The following is a 12,642-nucleotide window of genomic DNA, read 5'->3' on the forward strand; positions in this document are numbered from 1 at the left end:
ATGGTGATTGCAGCCATGAAATTAAAAGACGCTTACTCCTTGGAAGGAAAGTTATGACCAACCTAGATAGCATATTAAAAGGCAGAGACATTACTTTGCCAACAAAGGTCCGTCTAGTCAAGGCTATGGTTTTTCCAGTAGTCATGTATGGATGTGAGAGTTGGACTGTGAAGATAGCTGAGCTATGAAGAATTGATGCTTTTGGACTGTGGTGTTGGAGAAGACTCTTGAGAGTCCCTTGGACTGCAAGGAGATCCAACCAGTCCATCCTAAAGGAGATCAGTCCTGGGTGTTCATTGGAAGGATTGATGTTGAAGCTGAAACTCCAATACTTTGGCCACCTCATGCGAAGAGTTGACTCATAGGAAAAGACCCTGATGCTAGGAAGGATTGGGGGCAGGAAGAGAAGGGGATGACAGAGGATGAGATGGCTGGATGGCATCACCGACTAGATGGACATGGGTTTGGGTAAACTCCAGGAGATGGTGATAGACAGGGAGGTCTGGTGTGCTGCGATTCACGGGGTCGCAAAGAGCTGGACACACTGAGTGACTGAACTGAACTGATCCAAGGTAAACAGAGGAAATATGGGGAAGAATTAATTAGGGGTTTGGTAGTTTGTGAACCCCCACATTCTTACCAAATTTGGTCAAGTTTCATTCAAAAATTTCCTATATTAAAGAAAAAGTACACATCTAAATTTAGATTTTACTTCCACTTCTGGCCAAGATGACACAGTGAATCAGATATGCCTCTGCATATGTGAAACAGATCGCCAGTCTAGGTTCGATGCATGAGACAGCGTGCTTGGGGCTGGTGCACTGGGATGACCCTGAGGGGTGGGATGGGAAGGGAGGTGGGAGGGAGGGTCAGGATGAGGAACACATGTACACCCATGGCTGATTCATGTCAATGTATGGCAAAAACCACCACAATATTGTAAAGTAATTAGCCTCCAACTAAAATAAATTAAAAAAATAAAAATAAAAAAATGGTTTTCAAGATATAAATATTAGACAATAGGCAATGATTTCTGAGAGATGGGAAAAGAAGAGACCCTCATGACTTTTCCAAGCTTACTGCCTGTAGTTTCTAGTTACAGGGTAAGGAAGAGGAAACCCAGAAGGATTTGGAGTCTAGGGAAGCCCAGGCAGCTAGAATTTGCAAGGCAAAGTGCGAGAGGTGAGAACCACACACCACACCAAGGGTCCCTTCTTAGGTCTTCAACTGAATACTAATGAGCAGCCCATGCATGTTAGGAAACTACCTAAGGCTGGAGAAAAAAAAACACACACTTGACAGTTTTAGAGAGAATTAATACTTGAAGCTCACATAGGCTACAACAGTTCCTGTTTTCACCTATCAGACAGGAAAATCTCATAAATTCATGGGGCATCTGGCACAATACTCAGAAAGGTTTTGCCTCACTTGTGGAAAATTAGACCTGGACTAAATCTTCCCAAGTAACTTAACTGCATACAAAACAAAGCTTAGGAATATTTAGAGAAATACAAAAATATCAGCAGTCAACAAATTAAAAATATCTATCATCCAACCAAAAATTAAGGGAAAAAAAGCAGGAAAATACAACCCATAAGGAGGAGAATATTCAGTCAATCAAAACTAGCAAAGATTATGACTAGTAAGTGAATGGAAAAAAGGGAAATCATATGAAATATTCAACCTCCCCAAAAGGGAGTAAAAATTAAAAACGGACACAAAGAAATAGAAATAGAAAACAGTAAGACATTAGACTTTAACCCACTCTTGTGAATCCTATTATTATATGTAAATGGTTTAAGCACTCCAGTGAAAAGGTAGAGAGATAAGATTGTATATAAAAGCAAGACCAACTATATGCTGCCTAAAAGAAACCCTTTAAACAAAGACACAAATAGGTTAAGTGGAAAGGAGGAAAAGATATGCCAAAAGGATACACAATGACTGAAAAACATTACTGATCAACATGACCTAACAAACACGTAAAGAACAAACAGCAGAAATGTACATGGGACATTCACCAAGATGAACTATACTCTAGGCCATAAAACAAGTCTCAATAATGTAAAAAGAATCTGAGTCATAGAAAGTATGTTCTCTGACCACAATAGAATTAAGAGTCAATTCACATGGTCAAAGGGCAATTATAAAGTATTTTGATCTGAATTAAAAAGGAAAACTTATGGGATATATCATATCAAAACATGAAACTGAAGAGTGAAAGTCACTCAGTTGTGTTGGAGTCTTTGTGACCCCACAGACTATACAAACCACGGAATTTTCCAGATCAGAATACTGGAGTGGGTAGTCTTTCCCTTCTCCAGGGGATTTTCTCAACCCAGGGATCGAACCCAGGTCTCCTGCATTGTAGGTGGATTCTTTACCAGCTGAACCATAAGGGAAAAAATATGAGATGAGATGTAGCTAAAACAGTAATTAGAGGGAAATTTATAGTACTCAATGACTAGATTCAAAAAATATCAAATCTGGGAGTTCCCTTGTGGCCTAGTGGTTAGGACTCCAGGTTTCCAATGCAGTGGCCATGGTTCAATCCTTGGTCAGGGAACTGAGATCCTGCAAAACGTGTGGTGCAGTCAAAAAAAAAAAAGTATCAAATAAATAACCTCAGTTGCCATGTTAAGAAACTAACAGATAGCAAATTAAACCTGAAGTAAGGAGAAGAAAAAAATTATAAAGATCAGAGTAAAAAAATCAATGAAACAGAAAACAGAATTACACAGAAAAAAATCAAAGAAATAAAAAGCTGTTTCTCTCAGACAATCAAGTTGGTAAGTCTCTAGCAAGACTTATCAGGAAAAAGGGAAGACACAAACTGTTAACATTAGGAATGAGAGCTAACACTGCTTCATATTCTGCAGTAGTATACTAAAAGGATAATATAGGAAACTATGAAAAACTTTATGCTAATACACTGAAAACACGGTATGTACAAATTCCTGAAAGCATACAAACAAAGCTCATATAAGAGATAATCAGAATTTGTAATAAAAAGATCTTCCCTTAATAAAGATAACTATCGGTTCAGATGGTTTCCCTGGTGAATTTCAAGGAAAATGTAATATTGAACACATACCTTCCAGAAAATTGAAGAGAAAGAAATACATCCCAACACATTCTCTGACAGTATTACCCTGATACAAAACTCAAAGACATTACAAGAAAACTACAGACCAACTCATCAATTATGAACACAGACATAAGTATTTTAAATAAAATTTTATCACATTTCAGAGTCAAGTAGGGTTTATTATAGAAATTCAAAGTTGGTTTCACCATGTTGGTGGTTGGTGGTTTATTAGCTAAGTCATATCCAATTCTTGCAACCTCATGTCAGGCTCCTCTGTCCATGAGATTTTCCAGGCAAGAATACTGAAGGGGTTGCCATTTCTTTCTCCAGGGGATCTTCCTGACCCAGAGATTGAACCCAAGTGTCTTGCAATGCAGGCAGACTCTTTACAGACTGAGCCACCATATTTAAAAAATTTAAAAGCCATATGGTCACTTCACTAGATACAGAGAACTACTTGACACAACCAACATTCAATCTTGATTAAAACAAAACAAACACCACCCACCCCCTAGAAGGGAACTTGCTCAATCTTTTATAAGTATTATATGAAAAACCTACACCTAACATCATTACTTAGTGGTGAAAGACTGAATGCTTTTATCTAATATTATGAAAAGGCAAGAATGTTTGCTCTTACCTTTTCTATTTAATACCTTAATTAAAGGTCCTAGCCAGGACAATAAGGCAGGATTTCTTCAATTTCAATTTTTTAAAAATAGAAACAGATGGTAAGTCAGGCTTTGTGAGGCCATTTGGTCTTTATGGCAACTACCCAACCTGCTACTGTAGCATGAAAGCAGGAGATAATGCATATATAAATATGTTTGAATAAAACCTTATTTATAAGAACAGGTTTGCTGACTCATGAAATAATGGAAAAAAGAAAAAAAAAAAGAAAATGTATCCAGATTGAAAAGGAAGAAAACTATCTTTATTCACAGATGGTTATCAAATGGTCGTCTATGTAGAAGACTGTTAAATCTACTTAAAAAAAAAAAGTAGAATGAGTTTAGCAAGGCTGCAGAATACAATCAAAATGCAAAAATTATATTTCTATATAGTAGGGATGAGCAATTCTAAATTGAAATTTTAAAAAGTATCATTTACAACAGCATCAAGAAATGTGAAATACTTTAGTATGACAAATACTTAAATACCACAAAAGATGTCTGAGACTTGTATACTGAAAACTACAAACCTGCTAAAATTGAAAAAGACCTAAATAAATTGAGAGATACACCATATTCATGAATCAGAAGATTCAATACTGAGATGCACATTCTTTTCAAATATGACCTATGGCTTCTTTTTGTCTGTGCTGCACTGCTTGTGGGACCTCAGTTCTCCAACCAGAGATTGCATGTAGGCCATGGTAGTGAAAGCCTGGAATCCTAACCACTAGGCCATCAGGGAACTCCCCCATCTACAGATTTAATGCAAGCCCAATCAAAATTCCAGCATCATTTTTGGCAAAAATCAACAGTCTCATTCTTAAATGCACATGAAAATACAAATAACTTTGTAAAAGATGAACAAAGTTGGAGAACTTATTCTAATTTCAGGCTTTAACAGTATAAAGCTACAGTCATCAAGAAAGTATGGTACTGATGGCGAGAGAGAGATAATAACCCTTCCAATAAGTGGTGCTAGAATGATTACATTGTTCAGTTCAGTTCAGTCGCTCAGTCATGTCCGACTCTTTGTGACCCAATGAATTGCAGCACGCCAGGCCTCTCTGTCCATCACCAACTCCCAGAGTCTACCCAAACCCATGTCCATCGAGTCGGTGATGCCATCCAACAATCTCATCCTCTATCGTCCCCTTCTCCTCCCGCCCCCAATCCTACCCAGCATCAGGGTCTTTTCCAATGAGTCAACTCTTCGCATGAGGTGGCCAAAGTATTGGAGTTTCAGCTTCAACATCAGACCTTCCAATGAACACCCAGGATTGATCTCTTTTAGGATGGACTGATTGGATCTCCTTGCAGTCCAAGGGACTCTCAAGAATCTTCTCCAACACCACAGTTCAAAAGCATCAATCCTTCGGCGCTCAGCTTTCTTCACCGTCCAACTCTCACATCCATACATGACCACTGGAAAAACCATAGCCTTGACTAGACGGGACTTTTGTTGGCAAAATAATGTCTCTGCCTTTAAATATGCTATCTAGGTTGGCCATAACCTTCTTTCCAAGGAGTAAGCATCTTTTAATTTCATGGTTGCAGTCACCATCAGCAGTGATTCTGGAGCCCAAAAAAATAAAGTCTGACACTGTTTCCACTGTTTCCCCATCTATTTCCCATGAAGTGATGGGACCAGATGCCATGATCTTAGTTTTCTGAACGTTGAGCTTTAAGCCAACTTTTTCACTCTCCTCTTTCACCTTCATTAAGAGGCTCTTTAGTTCTTCTTCACTTTCTGCCATAAGGGTGGTGTCATCCACATATCTGAGGTTATTGATATTTCACCAAATGCAAAAAAAACCCCCAAAACTTTTATTCATACTTTGGACTACATGAAGACATTAACCCAAAATGAATGAGATCTAAATTAAAACTGATCGCATCAAGTGTTACTAAGGATGTGGAACAAGCAGTACTCAACTGCCATGGGAATGTAAATTGATGCAATCACTTTGGAAAACATTGTGGAAATTTCTTAAGAAATTAAACATATGAACCAAACATTCCACTTGCATTTACCTAAAAGAAATTACATGTTCATACAAAGACTTGTATGTGAAAGTTCATAGTAACTTTTTAAAATGATAGTTCCAAACTGGGAATAACCTCAAATTCCATCAACAGTTGAATGGATAAATAGTTATATACATACAAAGGAATACCACTGACTAACAGAAAAGAATGCACTACTGATACCTGAGACATGGATAAATCTCCCAATAATTATGCTGCATGAAAGCAAAGAGAAAAAAATAGAGTACTATTGCATATTATATGATTCCATTCATACAAAATCTTAAAAAATGTAAATTAACTTAGTTATGACTATTTGCTTGGGGAGGGAAAAATTATAAAAGGGCATGAGGAATCATTTGGTGGAGATGAACATGCATATTGTATCTTGATTGTGATTATGGCTTCACAGGTATATACATCTGTCAAACATTAAATGTTACATTTTAAACATGTACAAATTTATTGTATTAATTATGCCTTCTCAATGAAGCTGTTTAAATAATTCAGTAAAGATCTATGAAAAGCCATTTAGTTTTATCTGAATCAAGGAAATAAAATGCTGGCAAAATTTTCCCACAAGAAAGCCATTGCACAACAAATTAACTGTTCTAGTGTCCAAAATACAGTTCTAGTTCTCACAGAAGGGCTTATTCTCAGTTCTACAGGCAGTTATGATGAATCATATTTATGTATGCATTTAAATCAAATATAAAAATATAAGTGCTGGAATAAACTTGTTAGTAGCCTAAGTTTGCTGACAAAAACCTCTGACATCCTATTGGTCCACTTAACTTTTCTTCTGATAAGGCAACTCATCTGTGTTCATACTTCTGTCACTTCTAATATTCTTTTTTAAGATAAACAAGGGTATCAACTTTCATCCTTCATAGTTTTGATTTTTATAAATATCATCAATCAGAAACTACTTCTATAGTAAACCTACAAATTAAGTAATCTTTTTAGTTACCTCCAATGGTGAATGATTAATAATTTAAAATAATTCTTTGCTGCCAAAGATCTTCCCGGGAAGAAAAGGAGTGAGGTGGGTATCAAGGGATGAATGGGGTCTCCTGTATATAAGCCATTCCATACATCAAATGGTTGTTGAAGGCTATGTATTAGATAGTCGAGAATCTACCCTTCCCACTAGAAGACTGCTCTGGAGAAAAAGTTAAAAAGACCAATCAGTAATTTAAAAATTGTAATAATTATTTCAAAGTAGATATAATTCTTTTTAGTTCTAGTTTTAAATTGAAGATAAAGAAGTTGAAGCTATTAGTGACCGCCTCCACCCCACCCACCACAGAGCTGAAAGATAACTTTGGAGTAGAAAAGAAGCTAATATTTACTTTTCCTTTATGATTGGTGTTCTCTTTAGACTTTCCTGGTGGCTCAGATGGTAAAGCATCTGCCTACAATGCAGGAGACCCGGGTTCAACCCCTGGGTTGGGAAGCTCTCCTGGAGAAGGAAATGGCAACCCACTCCAGTATTCTTACCTGGAAAATTTCATGGACGGAGGAACCTCGTAGGCTACAGTCCATGGGGCTGCAAAGAGTCGGACACAACTGAGCGACTTCACTTTTCTTTCTTATGATCGGTAACCAGTGCAAGAGGTGTAGGAATAGCATTATCAGACAGAAAAGGTCCAGAGAGTGAACAAACAATGTGGTCAATCAGCTGACATGCAGGTGAATGAGTGAGAGCTGGTTTACTTATGATTATCTACACAAATTAACTTGCTTCTCAATCACATGTTAATTTGAAAAGTTATCAAAAGGATTTAGTTACTAAAGTCTTAACTTTCATTATCTATTCAATATGGAGTAAAACTTCAAGGATGAATATTCCTACTAATGCAGTGGATTCTATTTCTCCCACATTTCTTAAGTGAAATATACACAATATGAGCTTCCTCAGTGGCTCAGTTGGTAAAGAACCTGCCTGCCAATGCAGGAGATGCAAGAGATGCAGGTTCAATCCCCGGGTCGGGCCTATCCCATGGAGGAAATGGCAACCCCTTCAGTATTCTTGCCTGGAAAATTCTATGGACAGAGGAGACTGGTGGGCTAAGTCTATGGGGTTGCAAAGAGTTGGACATGATTGAGTCTGCATGCATCCATGCATGCATGCACACACACATACAATATATGCAATGATGCACAATCATGAGGTGATCCACACAATTAGTGTATTATACACCTTTCAATTACACATTCTTTGATACATTTCTATACATGGTGTCAAGTTGTAAATAGATTACTCAAAATAAGTACCAAATAAACATAGTAACAGCATCACAAAATTCTTAAAATATGTAAAATAGTACTGATCTTTGTCATTGAAATACAGTTCCCTAAAAATTAGGTAAGATTAAATACAGTTTAAAGGATTCATAGGTAAAGAGAGACACAACTGCACATGTAAAATGAAACTGGTATACATATGCTCCTTTGAAAACATTCACATACCCTTTTCTCAAGATTAAGTGTCAAAAAAAGTGGTCAGGTATTAACTGTCTTCTGAATCATAGCATAAAGCTAACTAGATAGGGCTAACAAAATTAAGTCCTAGTGCTTAAGTCCCTAAGTACCACTTAATTTTACATACATTTGTTTCAAAACCAATATGTGTCTCTGGGAACCAAGTATAAAATAACCACCTTTGTCTGAAAAACGTCCATCACAATACTTTCACAAAAGACATTTTTATTTAAAAAATCTAAATACTCAATGAAATGTAAATACAAAATGACTGAAAAGTTTGCCGACAGTCTGATAGAAAAGCCATTCCTATTAACAGTTATGTACTTGCTATTTCAGTTTCATATTTCATAGCCTTACACAGCTGTGACTTTCCTCTTCTAAAATGTATACTCAAATCAGGCACAAAGTCTTAAGCTAAGTCATGCTACAGTGCCTACGAGAAGTGTCTTATTTATGAAAAGGCACAAAAACCTATTAATTGAATGAATAAATTGCCTATTAACAGAAAGCAATGCACAGCGAAAGGGTCAACATACAACATTAAAATGGAGGGGGAGTATTTGGAAATGCATTTTGTACTAATGCCATTCAGGTTTGTGTGTGTACATGTGCGCTCAGCTGTATTCAGATTTCTTTCTAAAGATACTATGAAATTTTGTGAAGTGAAGTGAAGTGAAGTGGCTCAGTCATGTACAACTCTCTGCGACCCCATGGACTATAGCCTACCAGGCTCCTCTGTCCATGGAATTTTCCAGGCAAGAATACTGGAGTGGGTTGCCATTTCCTTCTTCAGGCAATCTTCCCAGCCCAGGGATTGAACCCAGGTCTCCTGCACTGCAGACAGATGCTTACCGTCTGAGCCACCAGGGAAGCCATGAAATTCTGTGGATGGTACTAAATTCTAGCTTAAAGTTATCTTTGTAGTTTTTATTAATTGAGAAACAATGTATTATCCTTGTTCAGAAAACACTGCAATTACCAATGGGATATGAATCTGAAAAAAAGACAAAAATCCGAAACACAAGATTTTGGTAGTCCACCTACTACCTCTCACATGGTATTCCTTGTAGTAATACATTCATTGCTACATGTACCTAAGTTCATACAGTATGAACAGTGTGTACGTACCTGGGAGCTTTAACGTTAACAGTATAAGAATCAGTATACATATATGTATCTGTATAGATATCAGATAGATATCTGTATGTGTATCAGAATCCCAGATCTCCACTTTAATATATAAAGACCAGTCTGTAGCCTGTGATCCTGAAAGCTCTTTATACATTTATACAAAGTTCACTACACACAATATGAACAGAACTCATTCAGTACTATTAATTATCTGTAATAACTTCTGTCACAAACTCCCTTTTGTGCACTCTGTATGTTAAAACCTGAGGATGGATGCAATGCTTTATGATCTGCTACATGTAAATGTGCTGTAGATTCCTTTTTATCACATTCTAAACGACTTAATAGTCTGCTGCTGCTGCTAAGTCGCTTCAGTTGTGTCCGACTCTGTGCGACCCCATAGACGGCAGCCCACCAGGCTCCACAGTCCCTGGGATTCTCCAGGCAAGAATACTGGAGTGGGTTGCCATTTCCTTCTCCAGTGCATGAAAGGGAAAAGTGAAAGTGAAGTCGCTCTGTCGTGTCCGACTCTTAGCGACCCCATGGACTGTAGCCTACCAGGCTCCTCCGTCCATGGGATTTTCCAGGCAAGAGTACTGGAGTGGGATGCCATTGCCTTCTCCGGACTTAATGGTCAGGATGGCCTAATTCAAATATTAAAAAAATATAACAATTATGCAATTTTGCATCAGTCCATCCATGGTAGGTCTATTCAGTTCAGTTCAGTCGCTCAGTCGTGTCCGACTCTTTGCGACCCCATGAATTGCAGCATGCCAGGCTTCCCTGTCCATCATATTATATAAATTATCTGTGCAAAAAGAAGTTAATATTATAATTTAATTAGTTTGCATTAGAAAGATTTTGGCAAACATGGGATCATGATAGCAACAATTATTGAGTACAGGATAAAAAGCGTTGACTGATGTAACCTCCTAGATGTTAAAGAAAATAAAAAGTTCTTATGTTTGGGAAAATGATCTCATTAACAAACTAAAGGGAAACAAGGGTAAAGCCACAGTTCTTCTGTGAAGGGCTTACATTATAAGTTCCTAAATCACACATCTTTAAAAATGAAGCTAAGTCATCAAATAATTAAGATTAGATTACAGAGACTACTGTGTTAACAACAGAAATTATACAAAAGAGCAATGTGTAAAAAAAAAAACTAAAGTTATGTGTAAATGGTCTTGAAAAACAAGTGCCAGTGTCAGATTTGTTGTATCAAGACAGCGTAACTGCACTGTCAACAATACAGGAACACTTTGGAGATACTGCAGGTTCAGTTCCAGATCACCACAATAAAGTGCATATTATGATAAAGTGAGTCACACAAATTTATTGGTTTCCCAGTACATACAGGTCTTCCCTGGTGGCTGAGACCACAATCTGCCTGCAATGCAGGAGACCCAAGTTCAGTCCCTGGGGGTTGGGAAGATCCGTGGGAGAAGGAAATGGCAATCCACTCCAGTATCCTTGCCTGGAGAATTCCATGAACAGAGGAACCTGGCCGGCTAGTTTATGGGATTGCAGAGGTGGACACGACTGAGCAACTAACACTTTCACTTTCAGTACAAATAAAAGTTTACACTGTAGCTTATTAAGTTATTAAGTGTACAATAGCATTACATCTTAAAAAACAAAAACAGACATTAATTTAAGAATAACATGTGGAAAAATAACACTGATAGTCCTGTTTGATGCAGGGAAGCCACAGGCCTTCAATTTGATAAACATCCAGTATCTGCATTTTTAAATGTACTTCACTGAGCAAGTCTATCGGCGCCATTTTTCCAATAGCATTTGCTTGCTTTGTGTCTGTCTCTGTGTCATGCTTTGATAATTCTTGTAACATTGCCAACTTCTGCATTATTATATTTGTTTTAATGACCTGTGATAAGAGATATTTTATATTAATACAGTGACTTCCTGAAGACTAAGATGATGGTTAGCCCTTTTTTTTTAGCAGTATCTTTAAGGAAGGAATGTACACTTTTCTATAGACATAATGGTACTGCACACTTAACAGACTTCAGTACAGTGTAAATAAAACTTTTTTATGCAACAGGAAAAAAAATTTGTGTGACTTGGTTTAGTGGAATATTTTGCTGTACTGCACTTGTCTGAACTGAACACTCAAAGTATCTGAGGTATGCCTGTATATGATTTAATTTTGCATTCTGATTTTTTTCAGATTAAATTTTTTTTTTTGCATTCTCTGAGTATATTTTATTTTCTAATGGAAGACACAGGCAAATTAGATGAACGCTGTCCTAAACGTAAAGTATTGTGGGTAATGAAAATTACTTTCACACTATAGCATTTTCCTTTTAACTCACTGATTAAAGAAAACTGGTTTTCAAAATCAAATGCTTGCTGTAAGGAAATAATACTTCAAATTGAAATGTTTCATTATTAAAGTATTTAAAGCTTTTAATAAAAAGAATGAAATAAATCTTTCATAGAAAGTATGAAAGTATACTTCCACTGTAGATGGGAAACTTGGCTCCTGATAGTCTAAACCTCAATAGTACTGAACTGTCAAGAACTCAATTTCTCTATCAACTTTGATGTTATCACTGATAAGATTTACAATCATGTTTTCTTAGCTTTCACAATTCAGAAACACTTTAACTTCTCTATGCAGACAAAGAAACTAAGGTTCAGAGATTTAAAAATTATATACTTAGGGCCTAGGTCACCTGACCTTTTGCCGCTATTATCTTAATTGCCTTAAAGTCCATTAGATTAGCAAATAACAAAAGCAGCACTGTATTCATATTTGAAAATATATCAATGTCAAAGGCCCCCAAGCCCACTTTTCTGGTGGATTTCTTTACACTCTTTCAAACAAGGTTATCAAACTTCATCATATACTACTATAACCCAATGGATCTCCAAAATGATGCTTAAGTAGTATTTGGTACAGGTACTGCTTTACCTGCACTGCTAGCACATATGCATGTAGGTGATACTTAATTAGGTTGATGATCTATCAATTCAGTAATTACCCTTTCATATTACACCATCAATAGTCTCTTTTTGAGGCTAAGTAACTGTGTTACTAAACGCATAGTAGTGCTATCAGCACTCAGTCCTGTAATCGGTATTAAGAGAATCCTTTAAGTGTCTGTGTCTTTTGTGATAGTTAATTCTAATAGATATTTAGTAAAAATTCTCAAGCTAGAAATAGTCAGAAGACTTTCATAGAAAAACATTAAAAAAAAAAAAAGGTCTGTA

The sequence above is a fragment of the Giraffa tippelskirchi genome, chromosome 3 (assembly GCF_054371585.1).
Source record: "Giraffa tippelskirchi isolate mGirTip1 chromosome 3, T2T-mGirTip1v1.2.pri, whole genome shotgun sequence".
In the NCBI taxonomy this organism is placed as follows: Eukaryota; Metazoa; Chordata; class Mammalia; order Artiodactyla; family Giraffidae; genus Giraffa; species Giraffa tippelskirchi.